The following is a 16,857-nucleotide window of genomic DNA, read 5'->3' as shown; positions in this document are numbered from 1 at the left end:
ATTAGCTGCATAGGTGAAGAGCCATGCAGGCACACTAACCACAATATAAACTCAGGACATCAAGGCTCAGGTAAACTTTCCTAGTTGACAATGCTCTGCATGCACTGTCACACGTTGCTGGAGGCAAAAATAAAGGCTGCATACATGAGTTCACTGAGAGAGGAAAATAGGAGGCTTGTACCTAGTATCTCTTGGACTTCATCCTATGCACCTTTTGTCATTTCTTTGTAATAACCTGTTACTCTGAGTACAATAGTGTGGCTGAGGTCTGTACATCACTCTAAAAAAATAATTGAACGAGAAAAAGTTATTATAGACACTCAAATACAGAACCTGATGATTAAAAGAATCCTGGAGTTAATCTTCAGATCATCTGTCTTACATCAGAGTATTTATTACTTCTGTATAAAGAGGTCACATTTTGCAAAGTATATTCTGTGGTTTCAATTTAACATTTCTTTCCCATAACTTTCTGTGAAATTTTCTGGATCTTTGACAGTAACTTAAGTGGGCTTGACACTGAATTCTACTTCTGAGTTGAATAGTGAATCCTAATGTACATTAAATCAGACTAAAATCTGCTGTCTTCCTTGGGACATATTAGAATACAACCAAATTAATTTTTGAGAGTTTAACACATTCTTCATGGCATTTGAGGTCAAAATAATACCTGAAAGCCATTTTATTATAAATAACTATGTTTTTAATCTCTATTTAGGAATCAGTTTCTAATGTTTAAGAACATATTTTGTGTTGCAATATTCATGGAAGGGAGAAAGTTAGAGAGCTAAGAGAAACAAAGTTGTGTGATATTGAAATTAAGCTTGTACCAACATGAAATAAACTTTTAAATTAAGTTGTAAAATGTAATGCTTTAGGTAATCACTAGTAAATAATCCAAAAAGGGGAAGAAAACAAGAGGAATTAAAGTGGTATGCTTGAAAATGTCTATTTACAACAAAGGAAGGAAGTAATAATGGGAAAAGAAAACAAATACTAAAAAAAAAAAAAGATAACAACTTTGCATACATAAATCCTACCTTATCAGTAATGACAAAGTAAATGAACTGTACATTCCAATCAAAGACAAAGATTGAAAGATGAGATAAAAATAGATAATACATCTATATACTCTATACATAAGAAAAAACTGCTTTCAAAGGCAAATAGATTCAAAGTAAAAGTATAAAAAGAACCTAATACTATTCATAAAAGATCCAAGAAACAAGTGGAATGGTTATACTAACATACAAAATAAAATTTAAGCCAAAAATTATTAATAGGACATTTTATAAGGATAAAAGTGTGATTCTATCTAAAATACATAGTAATTATAAACATAAATATATAACAAAACTGTTCTAAAATATCTAGAGTAGAAAGCAACAGAATCAGAAAGAAGAGTGGACAATGCAGAAATCATAATTAAATCTTCAATACTGTGCTTTCTCGAGTATGTACAATTAAAAGAGCAATAAGGAAATGGAGGACTTGAACACAATATGAACCAAAGAAATTTAACAGAAGATCTTCCATTTGCTGGTTCATTCCCCAAATGTCCCCACCAGCAGAGTACGTCAGGCTGAAGCCAGGAATCTGGGTGGCAGGGACCCAACTTGACATGCTACCTGCTGCTCCCAGAGTGGGCAATAGCAGAACACTGGAATTTGAAGGAGCCAGGACTTAAACCCATACACACTCCAGTCTGGGATGTGAACATCCACAGATTTTGAAGTAATGCATATTGTACATTTAACCTGTTTGTCTTCTGTATTTATTTTCAATTTCTCCCACTGGAAAATATACTTTCTGGGGCAAGGATTTTTGTCTGTTTGCCTGAAGCAGTTCTTAACACATAGAGTGGTTCAATAAATATTAGTTCCTACTGTAACAGGTATAGATTTGGACTATTTACACCTATTTTCTACTTATCTTTTTAATGACTGTTATGCAGATATTTTGTCCTAATTTTAAGGTATAGACTCTGAAACTGAGAGAAGTACGTGAATATAGACCTTTCTGAATCAAAGACATTAGTCTTTATTATATCTGTTAGTTTTACACAGAAAAATAATTGTTGTGTGACAGGCACATAGGTCTTTATTTCCCTTTTATCTGGAACTCTGTCCAGTCTTCCTTTCATTCTCTGACTTTTTTTGTTAATAGAGCAAAGACTCATTGTAAGGCCTGGCTTAGCCACACTCTCTTCATCTATTGTAAAATCTCACTAGTTGGAGGAGAGCTGTCAGCCTTTTGTGAACAAGGCCAGCCTTTCAGTGAAATAAAAGGCCAATGACATGGTGTACATTGTAAAAGCTATCATAGAGGAAAACAGCACATGGCAATGTTCACATCACAAGGAAAGATGTAACCAGATGCATATAATTTTGAAATTCTTGCCTATATTTTGATATATGCTATTTGAGTTAACAGTTTGGAGAAAATAATAGGAACATAAAATGATGTTATTCAGTTCTTCTACTGAAATGAAAAAAAAAATGCCCTCTATAAATGTGAATTTCAGGTTAGTGGTCTCTGAAATATTGCCTATTGATCAATCAAAAGAGATCACACAAAATTAATATGGTCCTGGCTTATGTAATATTTAGAATAAGTTGAATGCTTAGGACTTTAGTGGTAAACGTTTTATGATTCCTGAATTTTGATAGCAGAAAAGTCAAGGGCAGCAAAGATAAAGTTAGGATAAAAAGTGAAATTGATAGAAGTTGAATCATTAGTAATGAAGGGAAATCAGAGCAGAGAGAACAAAATGATTGTGATGGTTAAACAGAAATTTGTGCTTCCTATGTCTGTCCAAGACTTATTTGAATGAGAGCATTTGAGAACTCATGAAGAATTTAAGGGAAAGAAGTTTGCAATCCTTAGCTCATTGAGTTTAGATTTGGTTTTAGATTTACTAAATTTTCACAATTAGCAATAATAATTGCCCTAAAATAATTTTGTTATATTTTTCTGTATGCCTTGATTTTTTTTCTTTCCTTTTTTAATTAAAAAAAATAGCAGGCACATGAAAATTGCACATATTTTTGGTGCTCCTTGCGATATTTTGCTTCATGTATGTATCATGCGATGTCAGGAAATTTATCAGAACTTATCGTGTGTTTTGATATATATGTGCATCTTTGTATATGTAAACACACATACACACACACACACACACACGCACACTTCCCAACGGCTTAACATTATTTTTTTGGTTGTCTGAGAAAAGTTACTTGAGATTTTCACATCTAAATATGGCAGGGTAACACTGGCTTCTTTGTTTTTTTCTTTTAAAAAAATGTGTTAATATATAGAGAACAGATTTGATGTATTTCATAGATACAATTCCAAGAAGATGATCATACTGCCTTACCTCCTTCCTTCTCTCAGTCACACCTCCTACCTTTCTCTTGTTTTTGGTTTCCTTTAATTTTTTCAATAGGATACTTTCAATTACTTTGTAATCACAGGCTTAATGCACTACTAACCATAATGTTCAACAAGTAAAAAGCAGAAAGATCACTCTTCCACATGAATATAGACAAAGGCTATAAACCATAATCAAATCATGAGATGTCAATTTCATTCTTAAATTTTTTTGTATTCTGTATTAACTACCATTATCAGAGAAACACAGGATATTTGCATGTTTAGGACTGGCTTATTTCGCTAATATTTCTCCAGTTGCATCCATTTTGTTGCAAAGGACAGGATTTCATTCTTGATATGAGGAGGAGGAGGAGGAGGAGGAGGAGGAGGAGGAGGAGGAGGAGGAGGAGGATGGCTGCGTATTATTCCAACATGTGTAGATAAAGCAGACTAGCCTCACACTTCCTAACTGCACTCTGTGCGTTCAGTTCCCACTCATGTAATATGCCAAGGTAGGTGCTGTCAGCCAGCCAGAAGCCCCTCGGGTTTAGATGAAAGAGCTCAGGTCATGCCATTATAAGAAACAGAAAGGGAAGCAATCAGGCAGGATTTGCCTAGGGAGGTTCCCCAGGTCAGGCCTGGAGCACACATTTCCCTTTTGCTCACATTCCACTCTGGCCTCCATGAGATGCCCACACTTACCTGTCTAGCTACATGTCCATGGAGAAGACAAGCATGATTTCCCTAGCAGTTTCCTCCAACAAGATGGAGCGAGTATGTTGACATTTACTTTGTGAAAAGAAAGGCCACCACAAAACACACCAAACACGGGAGTAAGGGAAAAGGTTTGTTGTCGAATCTGGGAAACCCGACAGGCTGCTTCCCCCTGCAGAGAGGACAGCAGCCTGTCCTGGGAGAACAGGTCTTATATAGCTTTGCAGAGGTAAGGAAGGGGGAGTGGCAAATCCCCTTAGGGTGGGGGTGGACCTGACAACTTGTGATTGGGCTATTTGGTCACCTGATTTGTAGTAAGCCAGGCTGGGCTTAGGAAGATGGCACCATTTTACTAACACTTTGTACAAAGCAGTGATTCAGTAGTGGAGCATACGCATTTGAGTATTGGGTACTTTAAGGATCCAAATACAGACTATTGTATGACTTTTAATAATAGCAAACTGTTTTATTTGGATTATAAGAAATATAAAAGAACTTATTTTGGCTGTGTCATATGTCTTATTAAGGTGTACTTTCTGGTTTATACCAAATAACAGAAAATTCAGAATTTAAAGTTTCAGAATAGTTTGAATTGAGAAAGCTTTTCTCCACAGATTATTTGGGGGCGTTAATGGAGCTGTGTAATGGAAATGCTGAAATGTAAATTAATTGCCTTATAAATGAAACAAGTACTGCAAGTAAATGAGGTCCTAGGGGTCTGTTTTCATTCAGCTATGGAGTTTCAGGGCAAAGTGAAAATGTTTACAGAGGTTAATTGAATAATTATATGGGATTTATCAATGCTATAAAAATTACATTTAAAATGTAGAGCTATATTGTGTATCTTAAATTATAAAATGAGTTTTCTCAGAATCCAAAATGTTTAGAATTCAAAAAGATCGACTTTTGCATTATTGTGAAAAGGTAACTAACTGCCATTTTGCAATTAGGAATTCACTTACAACTTTCTTTTCTAATCCATTTTTCTAGTCTTTTATACAGAAGACTCATCTGTCTTCAATGTTATTTCATTCAAGTCAGAGAGTACAGAGAAGCAAGTGCAGAATATAAAACAAAATGATGGCCGGCGCTGCGGCTCACTAGGCTAATCCTCCGCCTTGTGGCGCCGGCACACCAGGTTCTAGTCCTGGTCGGGGCGCCGGATTCTGTCCTGGTTGCCCCTCTTCCAGGCCAGCTATCTGCTGTGGCCAAGGAATGCAGTGGAGGACGGCCCAAGTGCTTGGGCCCTGCACCCCATGGGAGACCAGGAGAAGTACCTGGCTCCTGCCTTCTGATCAGCGCGGTATGCCGGCCACGGCAGCCATTGGAGGGTGAACCAACGGCAAAAAGGAAGACCTTTCTCTCTGTCTCTCTCTCTCACTGTCCACTCTGCCTGTCAAAAATAAATAAATAAATAAATAAATAAAAAATGACAGCCATAATGTGGATTTCTTCAACATTAACAATTGTAGGCTCTTATCTCTCTTTTCTTTCTTTCTTCATTCTTTCTTCCTCTTTTGTTTCCTTCTTTTCCTCCTTACCCTCTTTCCTTCCTTCCTTTTTCCTTTTCTCTCTTTTGATTCATTTTATCTCTTTCTTTCTTTCTTTCTTTCTTTCTTTCTTTCTTTCTTTCTTTCTTTCTTTCTTTCTTTCTTTTCAATTCTAGCAAGTATTTTGATTGCTTCTCTAGTGAATTCTTCATTTACTCCCTGAAATGATGAGAATACAAGCCAAGGACTTGCTTTGATCTAAGCAAGAACTTGCTTCTAGGGAATAGTGATACCTTGTTAGTGGTGCTAAGACTACTACATCCATTCTTCCATGTCAGGGGAAGCTTCTCTTCTATATTCAAAAGGGGTTAAAAACTTAACCAGTTCAAATTATTCTTTCCAATATCCCTGCAGTTAGATTTTTTTAAATTTAATTTTATTTATTTTAAAGACAGAGTTCACAGAGAGGTAGAGAGAGAGAGAGAGAAAGGTCTTCCATCTGCTGGTTTACTTCCCAAATGGCAACAGCCAGAGCTGAGCTGAATGGAAGCCAGGAGCCAGGAGCTTCTTCCGGGTCTTCCATGTGAGTGCAGGGGAACAAGTACTTGGGCTATCTTCTACTGCTTTCCTAGGCAATAGCAGGGAGCTGGATCAGAAGTAGAGCAGCCAGGACTTGAACCAGCACCCATATGGGATGCTGGCACTGCAGGCCAGGGCTTTAACCCACTGCACCTCAGAGCTGGCCCCTCTGCAGTTAGGTTTATGCCTAAACATTCATCTAGGAAATTCAGACATAAATATCATTTATCTTCATTTGCCTAAACTATTGCTTTTTTAAATTGCCTTTTTGAACATCACTAGTACAATAAATATTCTGTAAGATACAACTTTATTCCAACTTGTTAATATTCTGAATTTTTAAATAAAATATGTCATCTAAAAATTGAAAGCACAAGGAACAAATATATGAGTTTATATTTGTATGTTTACAATACAGACAAAATATATTTTAGAAGAGGTATAGAGTAGGGTTTTTTAATATTGGCACTATTGGCATTTCAGACTAGAAAATCCTTTATTGAGGCAGGCTGTGCTTGTATGATATGTGTTAATATTCCTTCGCAGTTGTAACAATGTTAGATGTCTCCAGGTATTGCTGAATGTTCTCTGAGAGGGAATAAACTCACTGTAGTTGAGAAATACTGTACATGTAGTTGTTATTATTTTAGTCACAAGTCATATTCACCTGTATGCTCTTAACTTTTGATAAAATACCACAGTCCTCTTTGCAATAATTCACCATTCTGAGGCAAAATTGCTTCCATGTTATATAGATGTTAATCAATATGGGACTTCAGGCGAATCTATACTGAATAAGACCCTGTGGGTTAATTTATTGCTTTTAACTTCATAATAATGTAGAAACTGATATGTTTTAGTGTGGCTGAACCAATTCAGTTGCTAAAGTGCCAACAAATTATCACAATAGAACAAATTAGATCAAGAATTCTATGATAGATTTCCTAGTGTTCAGATATTAGAAGATTGGTAAAACAGACACATGCGATATGAAGCCAGAGTCCTATGACTTAAACTTGAATTGTATAGTATTTAAGGCTATTTAGCATTTCAATTTTTTTTTCATTGTTGGAAAATGAATAATTATCTGATAATGTTCAATCCTGCAAAGACCCCTTGTAATAAATTTTGCATAAAACACATTATACATTCTCTATATATCTCAGGTTTGGATTGTGACTTTCTGAGAAATACTTAAATTCTTTTATTCTTATAGTCTGTTTTTTGACTAGTCTTGGGGCCATTTCACTACCTGGGAAATTCTAAATGTGAGTTAAAGCACTTTAGCAATGAAATAATGACTCAGTTTGGTCAGTCAGAGGTAGTCCTCCTTGAGGTATTCACAAAGGGAGCTTCTCCAACAGTTTAGAAGCACTTACTTGGAAGATTGCAAAGAGAAAAATAAAATTAATGTTTCTAATTCTCAACAGCTTTGACTTCTAGCCTTCCTTAACTAGTCAGCTCACAAATTGTTCTGATAGGGAACATTTCATATGTGCAGGTTAAATTGTCAAGTCATATCTGCAATGCTGTTTAAATGGTCTTGTTAAATAAATATGTAATGTCTTGTAGTTAGTACACTATTGGGCAGTCAGTTGTTCTAGCCTGATTCCTATTCAATTGCACGAGAGAAAGAGGTCTTCCATCCACTGGTTCACTCCCCAAATGGTCTCAATGGCTGGGACAGGACAAAGCCAGGAGCCAGGAACTTATTTCGGGTCTCTGGGTCTCCCAGATGGGTGGCAGGGACCTGAGGACTTGGGCCATCTTCCACTGCTATCCGAGGCACATTAACAGAGACCTGAATCAGAAGCTAGAGAAGGCAGGATTTGAACCAGCACCCTTATGGGATACTGGCACAGAAGGCGGCAACTTAACCCACTGGGCCAAAGCACCAGCCCCTGCCCAGTGGTCTTCTAAACTCTGGTGCATGAAGTGACACAAGTATATACCATTTATCTCTTCAGGTAACTCTACAGATTCTATCAAAGAACCCAAATCTAGAGATTCTCTTTCTACACTTATCTGTTTTTCTATAAATATGGACAGAATATTGACCATGAATAAAATAATAAAATGTGTGTTAGACTGTATTTGTCAGACTATGTAACAATGTAATGGGCTTGAGGACATACCACTCCAAGATATGTCACATTGCATAATTTAAGCTGAAGAAATTTGAGACATAACTGGTGTGGGAAGAACTCTCTGACCTTCCCTGAGGTAGATCATAAGAATTTCATGTACGGCTACCTTTCTACTCCCAGAGGAAAGGATCATTGCTGTGTCTGAAGACTAAGGGCATTGAGAGAAACATGAATGAACAAGCCATCTAGCTTTACAATGTAGTTCACAGTCTTTGACTGATCATGCTTTTCCACTACTCTCTGTCTTTCACCACGCCTAGCACAAAAACATTCACAATTTACTGCTTCTTTAAGTCCTCACTTCCTTATGAAGCCTCAAATTATAAGCTTTTTGTTGTGGATCTCTTTTAAAATAAAGACTCTAGAGGAGAATGATGAAGAGTAAAAGAAAAAGATGTTTTCTCCTCTACAAATCCTAAATAAATTAAATTATTATCAAGTGCAAAAAATATCAGAACAGAAACACATAATTTTCCTGAAATAAGTGATGCAAAGCCATCTTCTTCATGAAATAGTTCCAGACTGCCAAAATGATCTTTCCTCTCTCAACCTAGATTCTTTCATGACAATTATCACTTTATAATTATTTTAAATTTTAATTAATTTGTATTTATTTGAGAGTCAGAGAGACACGGAGAGGGAATAACAGAGAACTTCATCAGCTGATTTATTCCTCAAGCGCTCACCATAGCTAGTGCTGGCTGAGGGTTAAAATCAGAAGTCAGGTGGTGGCAGAGAACTGACCACCTGCCCAGTCATGCCGTCTCCCTTTGTGCACATTAGCAAGAAGCTGTAACTGGGAGGAGAGCTGGCACTCAAACCCAGGCACTCAGACGTAGAATGTAGGTGTTTCAACTCACATTCTGAATAGGCCAAATATCTGCCTAATAATCCGTCATTTTAAAATAAACTATCCTGGACACAGATATTATGGTACAGTGGGTTAAACCTAAATTGAGGTGCTCGCATACCATATGGGCATACTGATGCAAGTCCTGGCTAATTGCTTCCAATCTAGCTTCCTCAGAATACAAACCCTGGAAGACAATAGGTGATGGTTCAAATGCTTGGGTCTCTGCCATCTACATGAGATTCAAATGGAGTTTCTGGCTTTGGCTTTGGTCTGGCCCTGACCCAGTTGTTGTGGGTTTTTGTTGGGGGGAGGAGGTGTGAACCAGCAAGTCAAGATCTCTGTCCCTGTCTCTCCCTCTCCCTCAGTCAGTTTGCCTCTTAATTAATTAATAAATCTTTAAAAACTTAAAGTTTCCTTCCTTATAGTGTACCTAATCATGTACTTCTATTACCTGTTTTACAAACCTTTAAACTCTTCCAAGAGACATCCCAGAGTTTCACTTTGGAGATACTTTGCCCCACACAGTTATTCCAGTTATGATGACAAGATTTTAAAAATTACCCCATAACATAGTGACTTAATGCAACCGAAACACCAATCTGCTTCTACAACCAACTTATCTTTGACAAATATGCTAATATCATTCCCTAAAGAACGCTGTCTTCAATAAATGGTGCTGGGGAAAATGGATTTCCACTTGCAGAAGTTCTTACATTCTGTTCAAAACCCAACTCAAAACGAATCAAGAGTGGGTACCAAATCAGAGTTGGGTCAAAGAACTATGTTCCTAATGGTGGGATGACTATATAGTTCACAATAACCTATTATACTTTTTATAACCAATTAAGAAAAGGGCTCCAAAGTTCCAATCATAAAGTAATGTCAAAGAAGGGGAAATGTTGATAACTCTAATTTGATCAGTACACATTGTGTACATGCATTAAAATATCACATTGTAGTTCACAACTATGTGCAATTATTGTTAATAAACTTATTTTAAAAAATAATAAAAAGAAATTTCAGTCTCTAATACCATGAAATAAATAAAACTCTTTCCCATTTCAATACCCAAATCTGGTTATTTGGACAACAAAATAGACTGAGACAAGCTCTTTGAGAGCAGGGTCCAATTATTTGATTGTAATAAAGTAGCTTCTCCAAAATGTTGAATGACTGGATTTATTTATCAGAAACAATTTAATAAACATAAAATATTTGCTTTATGCAAGGAATCTTGATAATACAAACATGATCTGATATTTAATGTAGAAAATGTCATGTTTCACTCTCTACTATTATCACCTCTTTTGCACTACTATATCTGACTTAGAATTCTAACAAGGTAGGATATTAAATAGAATAGTTTGGAGGTGTGTGTTGTGGCTTAGCAGGTTAAGCTGCCTCTTGGAGTGCCCGTATCCCATATCACACTGCCAACTCAAGTTCTGGTAGCTCCTTTTCCAATCCGTCTGCCTACAATATATCCTGGGAAGCAGCAAATAATGGTTGAAATACTTGAGTCCCTGCTACCTACTGGGAAGCCCAGATTGAGTCCTGAGCTCCTGACTTTGGCCTGGTTTAGCCCTGGCTTTTGTGAAAATTTGGGGATGTGAGCCAGAGAAAGGAAGATCTCTCTCTCTCTCTCTCTCTCTCCCTCTCTCTTTGTTGCCCTTTCAAATCTATGAAAATGAACATGTAAAAAAATAAAATGAAATGGTTTATCTTCTGAGGTTAAAGCATAAAGACCTGAAAATTTTTCTTGAATTACAAGAAAAAAGTCAAAAGGAGAAAGAGATGGAATGTAAGAATGTAAGCATCCAGGAAACATTGTCTTTATGATTTATATAATGAAATTAAAAAATTGAAAGATAATTTAAAGCATTTCAAAGCAGTATCATGAAACTTCATTTGAAGGATGCATTTAATACATTGAATCAGAAACTGTCAAGCCTGTCATGAATTTTAACCCAGTTAAAAAACCATTCTGATACACATTGTATGAATCTTGGAGTTTTAAATACCACAGAGATACTCAAATGGTGATACAATAGGAATCACTTAGCTGGCAGTAATAAAGAATTGCAGTTAAAAGTGTTATGAAAGTAAAAGGACCTATTTTGGTATATTTAAATAATGGAATCAGTTATTTATAAAACCTGGCAATGCCAGATAACTTCTATAAAAATACTCATAATTTTAACACCATTTATTCTTATCCTTTTATTTACCAAACATACACAAATACACAAATGTGTAAAGTGTTCTGTTCATTTTATTTTCAATAACAGAAAGCTCCTGTGTAACCAATTATCTATATCAGAAAAGAGAACATTATTGATACAACTAAACTCTCTCTTATCTCTGCCTGCTACCCAGAAGAATGACTATCCTGACTGCTAATGGCATTGATTGTTTTGCCTGCTTTTTCATTTTATGCTAAGAAATAAAGCTAGTATGGTTTGTAATTTTTTTCAGCTCAAGTTTATGTTTGTGAACTTATCCATATTGTTGTGAATAGTCATATATTGCTAACTTTGGAGAGGGCACATTTGATTGGATAACAATTTTACAGTTTACTCACTATTCTTAATGATCATTTGAGCAATTTTAATTTGGATGCTATTGTAAATAACACTGTTCCATTAAAATATATACATATATATTTTAGTGAACATATTCTTATACCAACAACTTTTTGCTATTACATAGTTAATGATAACTTTTTTATTCAGTTATAAGTATAAAAATTTTTTTCTTTAGACTACTATTCATTAAAACAAGATGATAAGCTAAAAAATTCAAACTATTTAAAGAGAGAGTCCATTATATGCCAGATTTAGAACTAGGTGTTTGAAGACATTTACTTATGTATTACTGATAAAGAGTCTATAAAATGTGTATTTATATCCAAAATTTATATCTCTATTCTATAGATGAGGAAATTAGGTTAACTCACATTTAAAATTCTATAGTCAATAAGTTATAAAAATATACCACTACCAAATGGTAAAAATATTTTTAATTAATTAATTTTATCTGAAAGGCAGTGAGATAGGCTTCACTAGTTCACTCCCTAAATGCCCACAACAGTTTTGTGCTGGGCCAGGCCAAAGCCAAGAGTTGAGAAAATTTAGATGTCCCACGTAGGTGACAGGGACCCAGCCACCTGAGTCAATACCTGCTGCCTTGCAGGTAATAATAGGAAGTTGGATCAGTAGCAGAGGTAGGACTTGATCCCAAGCACCCTATATGGGTGATCCAGCAGTGGCTTAACCCATTGCACCAAAACAACTGCCCTCGTACAAGAATTTGTTAATCTCCTTAGTTCAGGCATCTTTTTCTACATTAAATTGATGACCTGGAACATTGTTCAAAGCTCTTTCCATTAAGATCTTTTGAGATCACTCCTATTTTTGGCTAACATCAATATATGGTCTTATAGTAACTAATCACTCCATGACTCTGGGCCAGGTTTAAAATTTATAAGCTTGACAAGGAATTTCATAATAAGTCATGGCTGTGAGCTGAGGGAGAAATGTTAGAAAAACAAAATTGAGTAACGTGGAGTCTGGGCCATTTTTTTGCAGCTTTTGAATTGCCTGAGGCTTAATCTTGAATGTCTAATTTTCCCCATGTGATGGGTTTCTCTTATTTTGAGGCAATTTCATTACTTGATATGTTGATAATTTCTGGCCTATGATTAGTTGCACTAGTGTAGTCTCTTGGTATCATGAAACTATTAGGCTCTCAGTCATTATCAGGGCTCAATAAATGCCAGTAGATGCTATTCTAATGTTAATAATTCTATGTTGCAAATCCTTCTCAAGGATAGAGACCCCATATGACATCTTTTCTGGAACAGATACCTTCAACCCCATGAAATCTGCCTTTCTCTATAGACAAAGTTGCAGGTCCGCTCGTCTGGCAGCCTGATCCTGCAGCAGAATTCTATTCTTCTTGGTGCCCATTCTAAGCTAACACATTTCTGACTCACAAAACAATGGGTGAGAGCAATCTTATCAGATGTCCAGATAGTCTTTAAAATCCAAAAGAGTCTGTGCTTGTTTGGCAGCACATACACTAAAATCCAGATGAACCCACCAAGTAAAGTGACTCTGTTAATCACAAAAAGTTCAAGATACACTAATCGGTGCTTCAGAGAAAATGTCCTGATATGCTTCAATGTACTGCATATCTAAAAGGTTCCCTCATTTGTACACATGCACACATATATGTGTTTTAGAATAAAGATTTTTCTTCCACTTTATGGAGTATATGACATCCAGCTAAAATAATGGCAGTTGATACAGTCACTCAGTTGTATATTCTGTACAATGTTCAAATGACCGAAGTTTCCTCTGACTATCTTTGGCTAAGCCAATAGTAATGGGATTGTTTTGGGGGAAGGCTCTGAGTGTATGATACTATATATTCAAGCTGAGTAGGTGGGTGTAAATTCTTCTAATCATTTTTCCTATTTATCATGGTGGGGGGGAAACATTTTCAAGATCCATAACTCTGTACCAATGCCCAAAGCTGTACTGATCTATTCTAGTAAAATTACACATTGGCACAACAGTTGCAGTTGCAAATAATACTTGGTGTATTTTATATATTGTTTGCTTTCATTTGCCATGTCCCACTTCTGGTTTCTTTACTTTTCTTTTTTTGAAAAGGCATGCAAACTGTTCAGTTGAACAGGGTTAAAATAAAAACTGCCACTTGTGCATCCTTTAGGTCTTTGCTACTCTCAACTATTTAGGACACAGTATTGCTTTTACTTCTTTATTTAAATTTTAATTACTTCTTTTCATTTACTTGAAAGGCAGAGAGGCAGGGGCAGAAAGGGAGACAGAAAAGACAGAGGGTTCTGCCATTTACTGTTTCGCGCCACAGTAACCACAATAACCGAGGCTGTGTCACACTAAAACCAGGAGCCAGGAACTCAATCTGGGACTCCCACATGGTGGCAGGGTCCCAAGTACCTGAGTCATTATCTGCTGCTTCTAAGGGTGGGCATTTAACAGGAAGCTAGACTGAAAGTAACCTCTAAGGAGGAGTTCTGATATGGGATGCTGGCAACCCAGATGTCATCTTATCTTAACCATTGGGACAAACACCCACTAATTTACTGTTAGAGGGACAGTTACATGTTTTTGCTTGAAGTTTTCTATCTTACTGCACTCTCAACGGGTCAGTTTACAAGGATGAGAGCACTGGAGTGGCGTTTTGGCACAGCCATTTAAATCACCTCCTAAGATAACAGCATCCCATATGGGTGCCAATTTGAGTCTCAAATGCTCCAAACTTTAATCCAGCTCCCTACTAATGTCTCTGGAAGAGCATCAGATGATGGCCCAAGTGCATGTGCCCCTGCCACCCACATGAGAAACTCGGATGGCTTTCCAGGCTCCAGGTTTTGGCCTGGCCCAGCCACAGCTGTTGTGTCATTTGGGTAATAAATCAGTAGATGTTGATTTCTCTGTGTCTCCCTCTCTCAATAATTCTGCTTTTCAAATAAATAAATAAATCTTTTAAAAAAGAAAACAAAAAAAAGTATGAGAGCACTTAATTGAATATGTCCTGTTTATTTCATTCAGGGATTGTGAAATTATGCTGACTTGAGGATAAGGGCTAGAATCATTGCAATGAGATGACTAAAAGTCAGTATAGCAAATATCATCTGTTCTGTCTGTGCCTGTACTCAAAGTGAGGTTCACAATGGCATTTTGGGTTCCTTAGCACAGTGTCAGCTGAGTCCCTGTACCCAACATCTTTCAAAGGATTAGGAATAGATTCTGGTAGATTTTTCTAGATCTGTTGAGGAAACATTTTATGAGTTGCTATTCTATATACATGCTGTGTTTTGCAAGGTATACCTCAAGAGGAGGTTGTCTGTTCTGCCAGAGACTCCTTAAAAATTAGTAGATGGTTATCACATATCATTGTAGCAGTTGACATTAGCCATCTACTAACCTGCTTTAGAGTTATTATTATTATTATATGTATCTACTCTTGCACTCCACAAAAATTGAATACTACCCCAGCATATATGAGTTTGGAAAGAGTTTCTTCCCTAGTAAGCCTCAAATAAAACTGAAGATCAGCTGACATTTTGGTAGTAGTTTTGGGAGACCCTGAAACAGAAAGTCCAGCTAGGTCATATCCAGACTGACCCACAGAAACTGTGATATATGGGCACTGTTCTAAGTTTGTAGTAGTTTGTTGCGTAGCCATATATAACTAACAAGACAGGGATAGTACTTCCCCCTCTGGACCGTGCTAAGTTTAGTTGTTAGCTGTTGTTACTGGTACAGAAGCAATGAGGAAAACTGGGACCAGTTCTGAAGGAGAAAAAACATAACATACAAGATATCTGCCCCTTGTGAGGTCTTTGTACAATATCTGGAAAAAAAGAGATTCCTTTATTGTCTGGAAGGAGGAATGGGCCACTTCGCTAACCCAGAGGATTCTGGGAAATCTGAGTATTCAAGTTTATCAAATACTCTACCAACATATCTTATGAAGTTCCACTTTTTCCATTCCAGACTCTGACTTAAGTATAGAAGTGTTGTCAGAATGTGAATTTAGCCTTCTTTTAATTTAATTATTCTCATACTCCAATCTAGGTTGGATTTTTAACATGCTGTGCTCTCTGATTTTAGGATAGTGGACATTCTTAAGGCTAGCATAGAGACTTATAGCTTGCATAGTCAGAGCCAGACTTGAGATTCTCAACACAATCTTTAGTTTTTTCCTTAATATTTAATGACCAAAGAATTTCAAAGATCCTATAGTAATTATTAACCCCATAATTTTAAAAATATTGATAAACCAGTAATTCTATCGTATTTGTATTCTAATTCTTCAGAGGTAATGGTGTTATTTTTCTTATGCTACAGAATTTTAGTGGTTATTACTATGCCACTTACTACCAACAATGGGGTCCTATAATAATCTGACCTGTGATTCTGTTTCAGAATCCTAAAGATCTGCTTTTTATACCAATTTTCACACCAACTGTCTTAATTTGGGCTCACCCAGTAGCTAACATTGAGAAAATGATTCAAATGTCAATAGCTTATTTGTGAGATATTTCAGGAAATATCAGTAGTGGAGTAAGATGTTGAGAGGAAGAGAGGAAAGAGTCAGCAAATGGTGCATTGTTAAGCAAGTTATCTTTGTCAGCAAATGGAGTGTAAACTACATGGAGAGATTTCAAGATAATGCCCCTGAGAAGTGAGGAATATAAGATATTTATACACCAATTCAAAACCATTGGTTGAGGATTGTTTTGGTGAACAGCTAATTCTTTGTCACATCCAGTCTTCTGTAAACAAAGGCAATTTGAGTTTGAATAGTCAGTGACCTACTATCAAGCAAAGAGATTAAAAACCAGCTATTAGAGGTTTGCAAAGTGTGTCTGTGTAGGTGCAAACTGTTGAAATCTTTACTTAGTATAGAGTTGATCTTCTGTTTATAAAGATAATTAAAAATGAAGCTTAATGAAGAATGGGATGGGAGAGGGACTAGGAGGCGGGACGGTTTGGGAGTGGGAGGGTGGGTATGGGAGGAAGAACTAATATAATCCAAAAGTTGTACCTATGAAATTTATATTTATTAAATAAAAACTTTCCATAAAAATTCACCAAAATGATGAGATATGGAAGATATAGGCTAGTCATATACTAAATCATATTTT

The sequence above is a fragment of the Oryctolagus cuniculus genome, chromosome 2, assembly GCF_964237555.1.
Source record: "Oryctolagus cuniculus chromosome 2, mOryCun1.1, whole genome shotgun sequence".
NCBI lineage: Eukaryota > Metazoa > Chordata > Mammalia > Lagomorpha > Leporidae > Oryctolagus > Oryctolagus cuniculus.
This window is presented reverse-complemented; position numbering follows the sequence as displayed.